Source organism: Neolamprologus multifasciatus, chromosome 12, assembly GCF_963576455.1.
Source record: "Neolamprologus multifasciatus chromosome 12, fNeoMul1.2, whole genome shotgun sequence".
Lineage (NCBI taxonomy): Eukaryota > Metazoa > Chordata > Actinopteri > Cichliformes > Cichlidae > Neolamprologus > Neolamprologus multifasciatus.
The window spans coordinates 28687837-28706923 of record NC_140450.1 but is presented as its reverse complement, the minus strand read 5'-3'; the positions used below and the strand labels follow the sequence as shown (position 1 = coordinate 28706923).

Sequence of the window (19087 nt, the reverse complement as noted above, 5' to 3'; positions counted from 1 at the left end):
GCTTTCATCTTTACGCAGGACTGTAAGCTGTCATCTGTGAGGCGTGAGCGGTGTTTGTTTTTAACAAAGTTCACGGTGGAGAACAGCTGCCGACATAATGTGGATCCGAAGATCCATAACTGGCCTACCTGGGGTCGAAAGTCTCGATAAATGCACGGCATTTCGGCGGGTATACTGGCTTCCGCGAGTGTGACGCTTATTTTGAGCGATGAAAAAATAATAAGATATAATTTTATTTTTATATTTCAAAATCACAATAATCTTCCAATTTAGAACTACAAGTTAAAAAATAACTAAACACAAATAAAATACACTTCAGCTAAATACTCCTAATTTATTTTCCCAAACCACCCGGAGCCGCAGTATAAGGGTAAAAGAGCCGCATGCGGCTCCAGAGCCGCAGGTTGCCGACCCCTGATTTAGAGTATTATGTAGGATTAGGAAGTAGTAGGTATCTCTGAATTATGAACCGGCACTGCATAAAATGAAGAAATGTATTTCTAGGTAGCGGTAGTGCAACGAGCATCAATCTGGATCACTGTGTCTGTCTTTTGACTTACATGGCAGGTATTAATGTAATGCCTGTGGCCATGTGGAAGCTTTGATAATGAAGGTGATGTTTATTTAAAAGCATCTCTGTGGCGGCAGAACCACACAGGATGCTTGCGTCTGCGCTGAAGATTTATCAGTCTGGCATGGCGAGAAATGCATGTTAACAACATCCTCCTGTGGTGTGATATTTGTCCTGATTGATGTCTCCAACAATTTCTCCTGAGATGTTTTTATGATCGCTGTCTTCTTTCAGCTTCAGGCATCCTTTGAGTGTGTTGTTGTGGAGTGGCATATTTAACCCTTTAAGACCTACCATAGAACCAAGTCCGCCAGAGCTTATATTATATTTTTACATGTTGTATTGCCATTTTTGGGAGCATTTAAAGTTGATTTATATCAATACAACCATTATAGCCCAGATTTTAATAAGTGCATAGTAATTACATAAATTGCAAAAATGTGCAATAAACTACAAAAAAATTGAAAATCGTTTTTGCTTTTTTAACATATATTTCTAGTTAGAGAAATTTAAGAGGCTTATCCCTCAAAACTGTAAATACAAAAAAGTTGCACAAAATAGCTTCCCACCACAGGAAATTTATTTTGAGTGTCTTCATAGTTTTATTTTTGAAATACACCAATTTTTATATACTGCAGGAAAAACAAAAATAAATATTATAGTGCAAATTTGCAAAAAAGCAGCATATGCATCAAAATAAACTATTTCCAGCAGTGCAATTTGAGTCCTAAGCATCCCAGAAACAACACAGAAAGTCATAAAGTCAAACATAACTTTTAAAAACACCAGTATAGGCTCATAAGGCCCTGATAGTAAAAAACTACATTTCCGCAAAATGACGTCACTTCCGGTTTCAGGCAGGACATGGAGGACATGCGATAGTTCACGCTGATGGACGTAGGAAGTGTTACAAACAGCTGATCGGATCGGCAAAGCGTGTTTCTGGAATATTATGTTTTTGTTGCTGCAAGTGCTTTTTATGCAGTTTTTGCAAAGCTATATGTGGAAGGAAACTGTGACCTAGGACAACCTGGTGGCATAAGATGTAAGTACAACTCCTCCTGGTTTCATATGCAAAAAAATTTACTGCGCTAGCTTATGTGGTTGCAGTGCTACCGGGATTTAAAAATAGTTACGCAAAACAGAGCGTGCCTGCTCCGACCAGCTTTAAAGGGTTAATATCTAATAGGTTTGCTGCACTTATATTTTTTAATTAGCTGGAACAAAGAAAGTTTGAGAGAAATTGCATTTGTGACAATTGTGTTTAAGTGTGAAATTAAGTGTTCTATCATGTACTGTACCACCATGTTCACTGGCCCACATAGCAAAATTGGTATGGCCTGGATCAGGCCCACACAATGTGCTTACACATGGCCCACATACCGCAAAGAATGACGGCCCTTTGGTGGCCCAGACCTGGTTTGCCAGAGGTGTCCCACACATGGGCCAGCACAAGGCCAGTTGCATACACACTGGTGGTCCTGTGCTGGCCCATGTGTGGATTACCTCTGGCAAACCTGATCTGGGCCAGCAAAGGGCCGTCAATCTTTGCGGTATGTGGGCCATCTGTAGGTGGTGTGCAGCCACGGGCCAGTTGTAGACACACTGCTGGCCCTGTGCTGGCCCAGAACAGTTTTAGCTCTGGCCCCAGATGTCAGCCTAATGTATACCTTAATCAAGCCATGCAATAACAACATGTGCCAGAACATGCAAAACAGTGCAACAGTAACAATGCCGTTAACTCTGTTCAGACAGTGAATGGACTGATTCTTATATAGCGCTCTTCTACTCTCCCAGATTACTCAAAGTGCTCTATACAACATGCCACCCAATCACACACTTTTGCTTAAATAAGGGCTTCCTAACTACATTCATACACATTTATACTCTTGACAAGCAGACAAGGAGCCAAGGATCGAACCACTAACCTTCCGATCAGTTTGTAACCTGCTTTACCACCTGAGCTACAGCCTCCCACTGTCAAAGATGAGTAAACCCTCACTAGGCCAGACCTGTTTTCCATGAGCCTGGGCCCCATAACCCAAACCATAATCGGGCCAGATATTGCATGCCAACGCATAAACAGTGGCGTCATTGCCAGACCTGGCACACATCTGGTTGACATACACTCTGCCAAAACACCAGTCAGTCAGAAGTGCCAACTTGATGCCAGATCGGGGCCAGACCTGTTTTCTGTGGGCCTGGGCCACATAAACCAAACCACAATCAAGCCAAATATGGCATGCCATCACATAGACAGTGCCATCTATGCCAGACCTGGCCCATATCTGGATGACATACGTCTTATCATGCCAGAAGTCAGCTAGCAGTGCCGACTTGATACCAGATCCGGGCCAGACCTGTGGGGGTTGGTTTTATAATGTGCTAGCAAGATGGACTGATGAGAGCACAACATCTGTTTGTTAAACAAGCTGAGGGAACAAATGCAGGTCAGGGACTGTGTTCAATGATTGAGTTAAAGCACAGGATGAGCTGCATTTGCAGAAAGATTTGGACCAAAATCAATCTATCTTAGTTGCATAATTACACATTATGAGACAGCTCTATAGCAATACTTGTCCTAAATACATGTTGCAAATATAGACTGTATATAAAAGATGCACAAACACACTGTTAGTTCACCCACTGATTTCTAGACTGATCATTTTGAAACTTTAGCATTAGCATATTGGCGGCCCATGTTGAATGAGGAGTAACTTTGGAGTAGAGAGTAGTCAGATAACACTAGCATGGTTATCTATTTAGGTTCTCAGTCATCCAGGCCGTGGTAGCCTTGCATGCTCGGTTAGCAATCTGTATCCATAAACTGTACAGGAACAGGTAACATAACTATGTCCCTTTGATACAATTATGAAAACTGCAAAATGTCCAATAATGCCCAACCTGTTTTTGTACCAACTAGGTTATTTTAACATGGGAGGTTATAGGGATGGTCTTAGTTTTAGAAACAACCTCAAGTGTCCATGATAAGACCAAAATGAACCAAGCAAGACAAATTAGCATAATTAGCCACAATCAGAAAAAAAGTGCAGATAGGGAAACATAGACGTGATGGGAGTTTATGTGATTTAAAACACATGCTTCTTTGGTGTTCTTTTTGGAGAAAAGATGAACAAACTTAAATTATACATTTTCAGTAAGTTTTCAAAATGTATGAAATGGTTGAAGGTTCAAGTTAACATGGCGCCATAGACCCTCGTATGTTCAGTGGACCAGACAGACAAATGGTGCCACTCCCAGGTGAATAAAGTTTTTACATTATGGTACAAACAAGACATGACTGTGATTGGTTAAAAAGTTGGGGAAGAGCCTTGGCTCTCCCTCATTTGGCACTTGGTTTGACTCCTGGCTCATCTTACATTCCAGTCCAGTCGGGCATTTCCCTGTGAAGAGAAAAAGGGGAAAAAAACTCCTCCCTACTTAGTCAAAGGAGCTTGCAAAGAAAAGTGTCTGGACTTCTTTAAGTTGCTTGAAGACGTTTCACCTCTCATCCGAGAAGCTTCTTCTGTTCTAAGGTACCGTAATACAGATTTAAAGTTGGTTTTGTCAACAAAAAGGTACAAAAGGGAAATATTTATGCATTTGTAGAGCAGTTTTAAAGTACAAAAAGTGCATTTTCATTTTGCTTTTGATAGAAAACCAGTGCAGTGCATAAAACTCTTACTTGACTTCATCACTGCCTGAATGACATGACAATAAACTTATTTTAAAATTACTTTTCTCTGTTTGTTCAATCAAGTATACTTTTTATGTATGATTTTTACTTACCTTCACTTCAGCATCGTTACTTACACAGGATACTTTCATTTGTATCTACTTGTAAAATATTATATTGGTTCTATTGTAAGGTATATACACATTTCTGCAAATACAAAATTTAAATAGTCTTCTATATGAATTTGCCCCAAAAAACCACAAGGTGGGAGCATCAGAAAACGGCTCAGCCACTTGAGGTAGATGAACATGTGTTACAATGTTTCTTTCATACTTGAATATAGCCATAATTTGTAAATTATGTCATATGCAATGCAATGAATTTATCAGAGAATGTATCTCTTTATTCATTTATTTAAGCTGGATAAAATAAAGTGGGATCAGCAGGCTCCATTTCCACAGGAAGCTGAGATGTGTGCAGTAAAGAGGCGTGTTCTCTGCTGTGGTCAACTGGGGAGCAGCCTCGGAGCTGGGGGAGCTGGGGGAAACCAACAGACTGACTACACTGATTAAGAAGGTTGGCTCTGTGAGTGGCTGTAGACTCAACACTTTTAAAGCTGTGATGTGGAGTAGGTCACTGAGCAAACTGTTACCCTTCATGGATAATTGTGACTATCCCATGCTTCACTTACTTGACAGGCAGCAGAGCAGTTTATACGGACAGACAAAAAATCCTTTATACCTCTTGCTGTTCCCCTCTGGCATGTTCTCTGTATTTAAAAATTTCATTGCCATTAAAAAATATACCATATTTATCTATCATTCTATGAGACAGTGAGAGAGATGACACAGAGAGCAATGAGATTTTTTTAAAAAAACCCAAAAAACTGTATATATATATATATATATATATATATATATATATATATATATATATATATATATATATATATATATATATATATAAGTATATTTAAAAAAATCCCTGAATATACAATAATAATTATAGTAAATGAAATGATGACTTGTTATGTCTACCCTTTAGGTAATTTGAGATAAGGTGTCTAAAATAGTATTGCCAGTATGCTTAATTAAAGTTACAGTTAGAGCTTCGCATTCAGAAATAGACAGTTTAATCCAAAACCTGATAACATATAAACCCTTGGTCCTGGGATTTTAAAGTTTTGACATTATCTTTTTGTCTCTCAGCTTGTTGGTTGGAGCTAAGCTGCTAGGTTTTCTAAGCTGCATCTATAAACCATAGAGGTGCAGGGTAAAGCCAAAACTGACGCTCTAACTTCTTGAACAGTGTGTGGCCATATTATTTGTCAGATAATACCATAAAAAATGCTCTAACATGCACCAACAGCACAAATCCTGTCAAGAGGTATAGCTCAGTGACTCTAATTAGTGAAGTAAAGCCAAGGAGATGACTATCAGCTATAGCTTTAATTGACAGGTGTGCTGACAAACCTGTTAATTAAATCATCCACTACCCAAACTGCAAGGCTTACCACTATTAAAATAGAGGAAATATATATAAAGAATTGCCTCAGAGAGCAAAACAAGTTTTAGTAAAACAGCAATAAAGAGTGCGGTTTCAGTGCATGCACAGTCACATGCAGTTTCACACATAAACTGCAAGCAGCTATCCAGCACATTCAGTGTTAATAATAATAATAATAATGGATTGCATTTATATAGCGCTTTCGGGACCCTCAAAAAGCGCTGTACAATTCCACTATTCATTCACTCTCACATTCACACACTGGTGGAGGCAGCTACAGTTGTAGCCACAGCTGCCCTGGGGCAGACTGACAGAAGCGAGGCTGCCATATCGCGCCATCGACACCTCTGGCCAACATCAGTAGGTGGTAGGTGAAGTGTCTTGGCCAAGGACACAACGACCGAGACTGTCCGAGCCGGGGCTCGAACCGGCAACCTTCTGGTTACAAGACGAACTGCCAACTCTTTGAGTCTAACACCCTTTTAACTACAGGATGACACAAGAAAGCCAGATATGTAGCACGGCAGCTATCCACCCAACACACGTCACCTCCCCTTGGGAAATGAATGATATTCTATCTGGGCTAGTGGCCTGCATCATTCTGTTGGCAAATGGTGGTTTTACCTCTATCATCACACTCTTCTTCCTCCTCCAGGTTTCTCTGGGCTTCTGTGCCATCATATGTCATCTACAACGTAAAACAAAGCAGGTCACTCAGGTAAGTAGGTCATCGCACAGCTGAAGTTGCGAATCCCTCCAGCTTCAGCACATGGCTATGTACTGCGCATGTTGCTACTCTGCCAACTGCTCCCCAAAGACATCAGACATGTGGAGACAAGGCACGTTTCTCTGCTGGAGACTCAATGTGCCAAGTGACCTGCTCGTTTTCCACCCACGTCAGCTCCTGCCTTAATTGAATAACAGGAATTCTATTTTTTCCTCTCTGTTCGTCTACTTTCTTTACAGCATAGTTTGTACTTGGTGGCAACAACAAACACATTCATTTTAGCTCTTTAGCTATGAACTGCAACCAGTGACATTAATCTTTCATGTATGGAGGAGTAGCTCTCGAGAAAGCTGCGTTCTCCCTGTTCTGAACAGTCTGTTTTTAATGTTCAAAATCTGTTTGTTTGCTTTTTTTTTCTGGTCTGGTGCACTGGTAAGGTGCACATTTACCAATTACCTGCATGTCAGTGTATTAGCAAATATCTGTAAACTGTAGTACTTACATCAACCTGTAGCAGAGAAATTTGGGCACAAGAATAGTTTTCACCACAAACAACTGCATCCCTATGGTTATGCCAGGTTGCCAACTCTTTTAATTTTAATGCTTTTGGTGTCTGAAACATTTAGTCTCAGAGCCACAGCATCCATCCATTGAAGTAGAGGGAGCCTCAACCAGGCCTGTGGTTTGATTCCGAGCTCTTTGCACGTCGAAGATACTTGGCAAGATACTGACCCCCTGAGTTACCACAATGTGGACATCACAGTGTGTGTGCATGTGAATGCTTAATAAAAAGTGCTCAAGGTTTTGAATGTGCTTGTGAAAGAGATTTGAGTACTCAGTTACAGTAGAAAAGGACTGTTTAGGTCCTGGTCCATATTCTCACAGTGCTCAAGGAGTTCAAACAGCTTTTTTCAAAGAGATGAGTTTAGCGTCAGCAGTAAGGCCCAGTATAAGGTGAGTAAGGATTATTTTGTACTGCTTTATGCAAAGCTACTCTAATAGAGTCCAAGAATAAAGATATGAAGGTATGCAAATGTGCAGAATGGGTTACATTTTAAGAACAAGTCCCCCTTCCCTAAAGAAATATACTCATATATGGAGAGAGAGAGACAGAAAATTTTTCCAACCTTTCCTTTTTGAGATTGCACACTAGTTGAGCCAGAATAATTATACACATGCACCTGCTGCAGGTCTTCTTTTCTCTATGGCCTGCAATTAAATCCTGCTGAACAAGACTAAACACTCTGTGGTGATGCCTCTATGGACTCACATGGTTCTTTTTCTTTATGGAGGTGTGTAGCCAGTGGTGAGAGTTAATAACATGGTCTTAACCACATGAACTAAATAAGGTTCCTGAGCACACACTTTGTTAACATATACACTGACCAGGACAGAGAATTAAATTGCAATCCACTCAGTTTGACAGATTAAACTGATTAATAGACTAGTACTGACTTCAATTGACATAACGCCTAAATGTTTACCTCTTCTATTTCCCCTTTTGTAATAACATTAGCATGTTTGAGCACTAGCTCACAATAAGAGTTGTATAGCATGGAATAGGCTAATATTTTCTTCAATATTTAAAACAAGATGTTCATAGAGCATTTTAAAAGCATTGTTTTTTCTAAAGAAATACACCAACTGTGTAGTAAAAGGTTGTTTCTTGTACTGGTTAAGAATGTACTAGCTTATTCTATATTTATCTATTTTAGGATGCTATTAATGCTGAATGATAAATTGAATTTTCATTGATTTTGTTTTTTTATGCTCAATGTAGACACTGCAGATGACTACCTAATGTTACCAGTAAAGAAAGATAGAAAAAAGAAAGAAACATTTACATGTTTTTGCATGACGATGCATTCAATCTCAGCATTTAACCATTTATCAAATTAGCCCTGGATTCATTAAATTAATTCCAATTTCATAACACATAATAACTAAATTCTAAAATTTCTGATACACCTAAAACTGATTGCTTGATTGAATTTGTTTATTTGATCATATTTTTGGTTTAAAGTTCAGATTTTTGATAGTATCATTAAAAATGTAAAACTTAACTAACAGGTTCAGTACTAACTCGTAATAATGTTTACCTTATTCACACACTGAGCTTTGCATGATATAATTCTAATGTTTACTAATAGTCATTAAACATGAAGTACAGCTAAAGCTGATGGGAATGACAATTTGTTCATTACAATAATGAACTGTGAAGAAACTGTGTGATAGCTTGGAAATTAAGGTATTACTGTCACTTATGAACCTACCATATTCATCGATGCAAAGGTTATATATTTATGGTTATCTTGATTAATGCTTTGTTTACATGCTAAAGAGCTGCACGCTAATGGCCTAAATCTATTTAGCTGAGGCTATTAAAAATGTAGTTTATAAGGTTGTCACCAATTACTGTAAACTGGCACTGCAATTAATTTGCAATTAATGATTGCAAAAGATTAGAAGTGAGAAAATGTTTATGTGTTGATAATTTACTGCTAGGTTTTGTTATGGAAATCCACTTAAAACCAGATCCAGTACTGTCAATTTCATATTTGTGATAGAGAATTGTTACCCTACATGAAGCTAAAACTAGACCTAGAAAAAGACCTAAAAGACCTAAAAAAAAGCAAAGATAATATACTGCGAATCAGCAGTGGAATATTAAGTTCTGTTCTTTGTACAGGTTCCAGCTGGACAGTCCTGTTGGGAATGGATGGTAATTTGGCAGGATTTGCATAGTAATAGGGAACTCAATCTCTAGACCCAGGGACAGTTTAGCCAACTTATCACTTGACTGACAGCTGGAGGGAAAACAAGTAAATAGGACAAACTTTCCTTTGCTCAGTTTTGTGTCCCATGCTCTTGTGTGATGACTTTTGTTGTGCAGCTCAATCAGAGGAAATAATATGGCTTCTTTAAAATCTGACAATATTTGCAACAGTGCTCATGTTTCATATCCAGGGGAAATGATAAGAGAGATAAAGTTGTTTCCACATGAATAAGCCTTCTACTATGTATAATTAATGTGAACAGTAAGTAAGAATGGCTGGAAGATAGGCATTCTGTTTGAAGTTGACCCAAATATTATCACTTAAACAATTTGGGATTGTATCCTCTGACAGCCAGAACTGAACTGGATTTATTATTTAAAAAACATTTTTTGAGTCAGCGTGTATTTTGGGGTTCACAAGAAACCCAAAACACATGAGTTTCATCAACCTTTGCTGATGAAAATATCATCAGCAAAGGTGAGAGACAGCATAAATTGGTTACTATGAATTAGACAATAATTGCAGGCCAGGGATGAGCTGAAGTTTGCATGGGTAGGCAGGACTAGTGTATGCTACGTACAAACTATTTCAAAAAATGTCTACAAGAAGGGTCTTAACACTTTGGAGTCTAAGTCATAACCATGATGAACCTTAACCCTAACTCTACCCCCAGGTAATTGCAATTTGTCCTTTTTTTCTAATATGTTTTGCCAATCAATGAATAAAACAACAATCATTCTAACTGACACATGTCAAAAACAATTTACATTTTTTCCCAAAAATCTGTTGAGTACATCACTGCTTTCTGTATGCTGCTGCTAAATGGCCATCTCCATATATCTGCAGGCTTTCCCATTGGTTGGTATTTATCTATAAATCTCTCCTTGGGCTGGTTCCCTCTTATCTGTGTGTTTATATGCGTAAAAGCTACCACCAGTATAGTCTTCACTCTCATAATGTTGAATGTCCTGAGAACAGAATTGTGAAAAAATAAAATTATTTAATACTCTGCACCTGTTTCCTGGAATGATCTACAGAAGGAAATGAAATTGTCTTGTTATAGTTCAATGGGATTTAGGTGTCGAGCCTCACCAGATGCAGAATGCATGGAATGGGTTTCTACCATAGAAGTTCAGTCCATGATGTTCTCCATAGACTGTTCTTGAGCCAATCTGAAGGCAACATGATGTTTGCAGGTCTGTAGCGACTGACTGCAGAAACTTGGCGACCACTTCACACAGTGCCCCTCAGCACCTACTGACCCCGCTGTGTTATTTTACATCCCCTACCACTTCATGGCTGGCTTGCCATCATCCCCAATCCCTTCCACTTTATTATTATGCCACTAACTGATGCCCGTGGAACACAATATACAAACAGAATAAACAAAAGACTTGGCTATATCTGCATTGTATTCATAACTAGCCTAGTGTACTCTACTGGACTTAAGTAAACAGATAAGGTGCTAAACACTTGCAGGTAAAACAAAGAAGAAAGAAATACAGGCTCCACGGTCTTCTAAATCTCTATCCTAAGCCACAGATGACATCCTGTGTTTCAGTGCCCTGTGTCAGAGCTGACCTCCCCTGTTCTGGTGTCTAAGGTGGCTTCACCTGTGCCTGTCACTGTGTTGTTCTCCCCTTTTCCTGTTCCATTCACCTGCCTCCCTGTCACATTGCCAGCCTCAATCTGCCACTCCAAACAGTTGAAAATGTAGGCCAGTATACCAGTAACACCTGGGTTAACCAAAGAAATGTTTCTAGGACCAGAGGTTTTCTTTTGGAAATATGCCATCAATATCTTTGGGTGCTCACAGACTAGTTCCAGTATGTTGTGCGACCCAAAAAACAAGTCAGTTTAAACTTTGTTTCCGTGTACAAGTACACATCTGTATAGGGTGGTTTTGTAAAATATAAAAAAAACAATATGAAGGCCAAATTTGAAGATATGTGTGAGCCAAAATCTCACTAAAGTCGTGGCAGGCATAGTCTCCATGTATATGCTTGATCTGTCTTTTTTATTTCATTCTGCAGTGTAGCTTGTTTCCTTTGATAGTCTGAATCATATTGCACAAATATTTTCATTGACTAAAAGAAGTGCAATATGGTAAATTACCCCCCCCCCCCCCCCCCCCCCCCCATGCAAAGAAACAACAAAAAACAGTCTTTACATGCACAGGTAGACCACTTGTTGTTGTTTCTGGGTTTGTTTTTTGGCTAATGCTGTGAAGAAAAGAAAATGAGAACATCTTTTTTAAATCATTGCTATAAATAGCAGCTGCAGAGATCTGTGTATGTATCTATTTTGGTTCAGTGATGCTTGCATGCTTAGTTGAGACGTTTGGGGATGGGGGTGGTGGGCCCTCTTGGTGTGAGTCATCGAGTCGTCAGACATCTAAAAAAAGCACACTGATCACAATCCTCATGACTGGCGTCACCAAAGAGACCCAGTTTTCACATCAGGTGTAGAAAGTTCTGAATTGTTACTGCAGCAACACCTCGACTCACAAGTTCAATACTATTGCTAAATTTTATAGAAAGGCCTCAGCATGAAAGAGCTCGAGGCTGTGTGATTAATGACTGCAAACAGCTGTTTCATGTGTCTAAATCAGAACATAAAGATTTTAATGTATGCTGCTGTGCTCTGTTCTGTCCATCTATTGAACCATCAGTACAACTGTAGGGGTTTTACACCTTGTGGTGACAGTTGTTGTGATTTGGTTCTATATAAATAAAAACTGAACTGAACTGAATTGAATTGAATCTCACTCTGGGCTTAATCCTTTGTCTCATTTATGTCACTTAGATTGATACACTAAATTAGCTCAAGAAGTAAAGTCCAAGGGGCAACCTCTGCAGCTGAAAACTTAAGCCAGAATTGCCAAAAACTGCAGTCAAACAGGCTCTAAAACGCCAACTTTAAAACTATATTTACAGCCTGGTTCAACAAACAGGTTTGACTTCTACGGATAGTTTTGACCTTTATGACAATTCTGCATGTTTTCTATCATCCAGCTGAATTAGGGGTGTGTTCATATTGAGTGACAGGTGTCCCAACACAGAAAGCTAGAGCCTACTGGTGCCTGAGAAGCCTCATCCACTACTTTAGTCGTTAAACTGGACATCTTCGCTGTATGTGCTTTTGGAGCATTTTGGATTCTGTTATTATCTGTTAACAACAATGCGACAACACTGCCCAGATCCCAATCTGATCCAGGATCTTTGAGACTTTCCAGTGAAAATGCTCCAATGAAGGCACATTCACAAAAGCCTCAATCACAGAACCTAACGTTCCCGTTCCAGACTCTGCAGGATGCCCCTTAAGGTCCCAGGTCTATGCTCCAACTTGTCAGAGGTGTTTTGGTGGAAGAAGGGGGAGCTACACAATCTCAGGGGTGAGTGGTTGTTGCTGACTGTATTGTCTGCTTCACCATCTGGTTGCTATAAACCTTCATGGACTTGCAGTCCAACTGCTTTTAGGCAAAAAGCTTCTTCTTGTGTACTTGAAAAGTGACACCAATAAATTGATCACAAAACTAGTTAGAAGTATGTGACTCTTCACAAAGACAGAGAGAGTGAGAAACTTTAACTACTGCCAAAAAAGAATTTGTTCAATATGCCCAATGATCTTGAAAGAACAAGTTCTAATAATTGATTTAATATTATATAACACATTATCCGCAGGTGGGTGTTAAATATTAATCAGTTTATTAATCAGACTATTTAAATCACAGATAATAGACAGCTAAGGTGAATAACTTTACATACAGGCTGGATCTGGAACTGAGAAATATGGAGAATGTAGGTTCAAGGATATGCCATCCAAAGCATAAATTGCAACTCTTAACCTCTACGCCATTCTTGGCATGCTCTCAGCATTGCTAGACTAGTGATATATAAATGCATTAATACAGAACTTCCAAGGTTAGAATTTCCCTTTTAAATCAATGAAGGGCAAATAGATCTCTTGGCAAATAACATTACCGTAAGACTAAAGGCCGGTAATGATAAGAAGTAATGATTAGCTCTGCTAATTTGGTATCCAATATTGTCAGGTGCACTTTTTCAGCTGCAATTTTAACACTGGTCAGCAATACATCTATATCATTTATATTCATAACTCAGGTGTTTGGGAAGACTGTCCTTGAATATTAATTTGTAATTTAGTCACGTGTCACAAGAGTGTGTTCCTATACATATAACTTGGACTAATAACACCAAAAAGAAAAGGTTTTCAGGAAAATTGTACAAATCTTTGAATTATTTTACCTCCATACTGCAAAAGCCTGATTTAAAACAGCATTTCTTCCACAATGATATGTTGACCTGCATGTGACCTACTACACAAAACATTTGAAAATATGAAATGAGGTTAGAAAATACAACATGGACACTGTGAACCTTTGCTGTTTCTTTGTCTGCAACCCTGTAGTTTTACAAATCTGCTAAGTGCATTCCCTGCCTCATAAAACATTTATAAAGCAGATTTTTAATACACTTTAATCTGGCATCAGTGTTTTACACCATGCAATCTTCTTATTAGCTAGCTTTGACATCAAATTTATGAATCTATGTTGGAATGTATTTATATCTTTATACCATGGTCTGTCTGTCTGTCTATCTATCTATCTATCTATCTATCTATCTATCTATCTATCTATCTATCTATCTATCTATCTATCTATCTATCTGTCTGTCTATCTGTCTGTCTGTCTGTCTGTCTGTCTACCTATCTATAAAACCATATCATTAGGACATCCTGTTCTTCTTTCTTGTTTTTATCAGACGAATGGGTGAAATTTATAAAAAATGTCTGCATAATCCAACCACAACGGTGGTTCTCAAAAGATTGCCAAATTACTCTGAAAAATGCTGCTCTATATGGATCACACATTTGTTCACATATCTTTGTTTGTCTTATTTTCTGAGCTATCCTAAATATTGGTGCCTTGACACAGATGAGAAAGGGCTGGCTTATGCTGATGTCTGGCAACCAGTTTTACTCTCCAGGGCTCTGTGCTGCATGAATTAACCAATTTGCACCCAGTGACGGATGAGGTGTCTAATTTGACAAATTTTACAAACTTTTTTCATGAACCAAAGTAATGGACGATGGAAGAGAGAAAGCTGAAGAATCAGCTAATGATTAAAAATGAAGCTATTTTACTCAAAATCACAACATGAACCTCAGGGTGATCAGTGAGGGAAATCTGGAGTAGTTAGAAAGTAGGCAGAATCCAAATGTATTTTTTAGAAATCCATGGCAATCTTTCACACAGTTTGAAAGACTGATATTCATTGCCATCCCATGACTCTTGGATTATTCAACCCTCATATTGTACAAGCATAGAACCGTATTTATATTTGCATATAGCATATAGTTATGGCTGAATCAGGTGACACTGAATCCTCCCTTAGTTATGATACAATAGGTGTAGGCTGCTGGGGGATTCCCATGATGCATTGAGTATTTCCTTTTCAGTCACCTTTCTCACTCAACATGTGTTAATAGACCTCTCTTTACTGAATCATCCTTCTTATTAATCTCTGTCTCTCTTCCACAGCATGTCTTTATCCTGTCTTCCTTCTCTCACCCCAACTGGTCGCAGCAGATGGCCCCGCCCCTCCCTGAGCCTGGTTCTGCTGGAGGTTTCTTCCTGTTAAAAGCGAATTTTTCTTTCCCACTGTCACCAAAGTGCTTGCACATAGGGGGTCATATGACTGTTGGGTTTTTCTCTGTAAGTATCATTGTAGGGTCGCCTTTGTCTTAATGCTGTATGAATAAAATTGAACTGAACTGAATATAGACTAAGATGCTCATTACTGAATGGATTACATTTCATTACATTGGTTTAGTTGGACGTGCTTTTAGAATCTTTAGTACCAAAAACATTTTTGTTAAGGTCTAGGCGCAGATCGAGAGAAGTTTTCTTTGGGTGGCATGAGGATGGCATAGAAATTGGATCCAGACATTCTCAAGGAATTGAGAAAAGATTATCTCATCCTTATCTCAAAAAGTAATAACAACAACATTGATATGAATTTGTATTTTGAGTAACAAACAAACAAATTAACCCAATCACATAAGCTTGATGGTGGTAAAAGTTTGGTTAAATCTATCTTTACGCAATCCTGGGTATCTTTTAGTCTGCAAATGTTCATGATTTGTTTGTATTATTATAAGATTAATGATTAAAACTATATGCACCCCATATAGTGTAAAAATATAGGTTTTTACTATAAAATTCTGTGTAAGTACCAGTGACAGTATAAGGTCTTCACTCCCTCTGGTTAACATCCACATAAATGCAGTAATTCTGAGCGCTGAATTTAGATCTAGATGTAGTGCTCTTCACTCATCTTTTTCAATGCCTTGGCAGTTACATTGTAATAATGAGGTCAAAGTGATTGAGCATTGCCTGAGAACAGCAAGAGACTCAAAACTTTATAAAACATCAGTTAAAAGTGGAGACTGACTGTTGCACAGCAAGAACTGGCTGTTGTATCCTTGCCTATAGGCAAACCACAGGTTCTGTACATACAGTATGTGACTGCCGCGCTCCTTCTCCAAGGAAGGACCAGTGCTGCTGAGCACTGATGGGACTTTTCCCACGGTCAACATTTTTCTTAAACATGTTGATGGGACTTTTTCTTCCTATCGGGTGTCTTATTCACGTAATCTGTGTCACTGAGTTGGCACTCACCTTATAAGGAACACTGAAGACTGGAAACAAACACAGGTAACAGAACTAGAACATGGTCTACTGGCTGAAAATGGCTACTAGCTCAAAAGCAGTGTGCAACTTCTTCCTAAGGGAACTCACATAGCCTGTAATATGCTAAGTGTGGTCTGATCAGCAAGCCACTTCTCCTGCCACAACTACAGTGGTTTACATACAGTCAGCCTGGAAACCAGCTCAGCTGGACCTAAAACCAAGTGAGTCCTATGTGGTTTCTCACGAATGGCAGACTACAACAATGACAGCCACTATTGGATTCTACACAATATTTATGCAGCATGGATTTCGAAGCCAGGTAGAAACCTCCTAGCACCCCCTGACTCTCTCAGTGATCGGCACCTTGTGCTTAATAGGAAGCTCTGATATGATCTGTTCAACAGTGAAGACACAGGATGCATTACATGTTTATGTGTCCGTGTGTGTGTATGTGTCTGAAGTAGGCAATGAAAATAGCATCAGAATGCTGAGCTGTTCTCTAGCTATAGCACAAACACAAATTTTCACTTGGTATTGAAATAACACAAAATTACTTTTTATTTCTGTAGAACATTAGACCCGTTCAAGAATGTGTCTCGAAATGTCCACCAAATCACCAAGCTTATGAGCCTGGGCACACCTAACGATGCATGCCAGAAAAACTGAAGAAACATCAAACGCAAGCTCAGCATGAACACTCACATCAGTGCTTCTGGAATGGTAAGAAACACTTTCCCTACAGCCAAATCATTACCAAGAATCAGGTCAACCAAGCAACAGGCAGCTGATCCCGCACTGTGCTAGAAAAAATTATAACTGTGTGAAGTGGCAAATGCAAGACACTCATTTTTATTCCCCACACCATCAAATATGAGCCACAGCATGACTGGCTAGAAAAAAAAGCACTACATCATGTAGTTCCACAAAATGTTTCACACCAGTATCTCTCAAAATAGTCATCGGAACATGAGTCCACCTCATTGTCAGACTGTGAAAAGAAACACTGAAACACTTTATCTGTTTCTGCTTTATGTGACAGCAGAGTGACACTGAATTGGCCCTACATCAGGCAGACATGGGACAGAGGAAGACTGGTAAAAAAAAAATTATATATTTCGAGGTTAGGTGATTCTGGATGAGCTTTCAAGTGTAGTAGAGAAATGTGATGCTTTGGGTGTATTGGTGTCTCCGGTTGTCTTTGCAGCTCATTAGATGAATGCAAATATGTGTTTGCATGAAGAAAATGTGATTACATTACTTGTATTTGTTAAGTCTTGCCAGGGCAATGATGTGGACATTGTAAAACCTCTGCAGCTTACTTAAGGCATGAGAGGGGAGGGAGAGAGAAGAGCTGGTTTGGTGGCATGACAGTGGCATTACAGTGCCGGTAACAGACAAGAAATGACAACAGGAGAAAGGGGAAGAGACTTTTGACATTTATACCTCACTGACATTTGGTGTTCCACCACAGGGATATAGAATTATCCAAACTACACTAAACATGATCAGAGCTCACTGGTTGAGTAGCATCATCCATCTCTGTTTCAGTCTGAGCATGTGCTGTGCTTTCACATTCATGAATGGCTCCCCCACAATTGTTCTCATTCCTCCTGCCTATATTTCATCCTTTCCTCCAGTCCTATAGCATACAGTGGATGATAAATGGCAGCAAACTATTGGAGAAGTGGGAGCATTGGGTAAGTCCACGTCTCCAGTCAATTACAGGATCTTGGTTTAATTGTTTAAAGAGGTAGAGAAGTGAGAGTACGGGAAAAGAAGCGGTGGGGGTATATTTAAATAGGTGCCCATAATCATCACCAAGTAGTTGACTCATGGAGATTGAATTGATTGCATATCCTTGAGCATTTGTAAGCAGCTTGAATATAAAAGCATCTTTAATGTGCCTCACGTTGCACTGGGAGAGGTGCTCACAGATGCCCTCTATAAAGCTTTGGTAACCAAAAATACAGTAAGTCAGATTCAAAAAGTAAGCAAGACTAGGAAGTCTATGACCATATTCATTCAAGAATAATTTGGAGTATAAAGTCCAAAATGGTTCCAGTGATAATAGGAGTGCCAACCCCCAGACTTGAAGAGTAGCTTCTAAAACATAATATTAAGGTTAGGGTAAGGTTGAGGTCATCACCGATAATAGCTTAAACTTCACACACACTTAAAAAGCACGCCACATCTGAGGGTTCTTCTGCTGTGTCAGGGCTTGCTGTATGCTCATTTAGTATGAATGACCACAGAGATAATATTACCAGGCCCAGGCTGACAGGGTGGTGACTGCAAAGCAGCAAACAGAGTAACATTGAGAAAACAGTTACTCATTCTAACTTATTGCACAGGGTGGGCCATTTATATGGATACACCGTAATAAAATAGGAATGGTTGGTGATATTAAAGTCCTGTTTGTGGCACATTGGTATATGTGAGGGGGCAAACTCAAGATGGGTGGTGACCATGGTGGCAATTTAGAAGTCAGCCATCTTGGATACAACTTTTGTTTTTCCAATAGGAAGAGGGCCATGTGACACATCAAACTTATTGGTAATGTCACAAGAAAAACAATGGTGTGCTTGGTTTCAACGTAACCTTATTCTTTTTTTCTGACCACTTATAAAATGTGTTCAATGTGCTGCCCATTGTGTTGGATTGTCAATGCAACCTTCTTCTTCCACTCTTCACACACTGATAGCAACACCGCAGGAGAAATGCCAACACAGGCATCCAGTATCCGTAGTTTCAGGTGCTGCACATCTCATATCTTCACACCTTAGACAATTGCCTTCAGATGACCCCAAAGATAAAAGTCTAATGGGGTCAGATCGGGAGACCTTGGGGGCCATTCAACTGGCCCACGACGACCAATCCACTTTCCAGGAAACTGTTTATCTAGGAATGTTCGGACCTGGCATCCATAATGTGGTGGTGCACCATCTTGCTGGAAAAACTCAGGGAACGTGCCAGCATAAGTGCATAAAGAGGGAAACACATCATCATGTAGCAATTTCAAATATCCAGTGGCCTTGAGGTTTCCATTGATGAAGAATGGACCCACAATCGTTGTACCCCATATACCACACCAAACCTTCACTTTTGTTGGTCCAAC

At 39.3% G+C, this 19087-nt stretch overlaps 1 pseudogene across 1 annotated transcript in view; it reads right to left on the bottom strand.

Annotated features, from left to right (window-relative positions):
* LOC146507220 (uncharacterized) overlaps positions 1-19087 on the bottom strand; it is a 44917-nt pseudogene that overhangs the window by 12653 nt on the left and 13177 nt on the right. The window contains exon 2 of the transcript XR_014877275.1: positions 6378-6441. The product of XR_014877275.1 is annotated as an uncharacterized LOC146507220 (transcript). The remainder of the gene's footprint in view (positions 1-6377; positions 6442-19087) is intronic.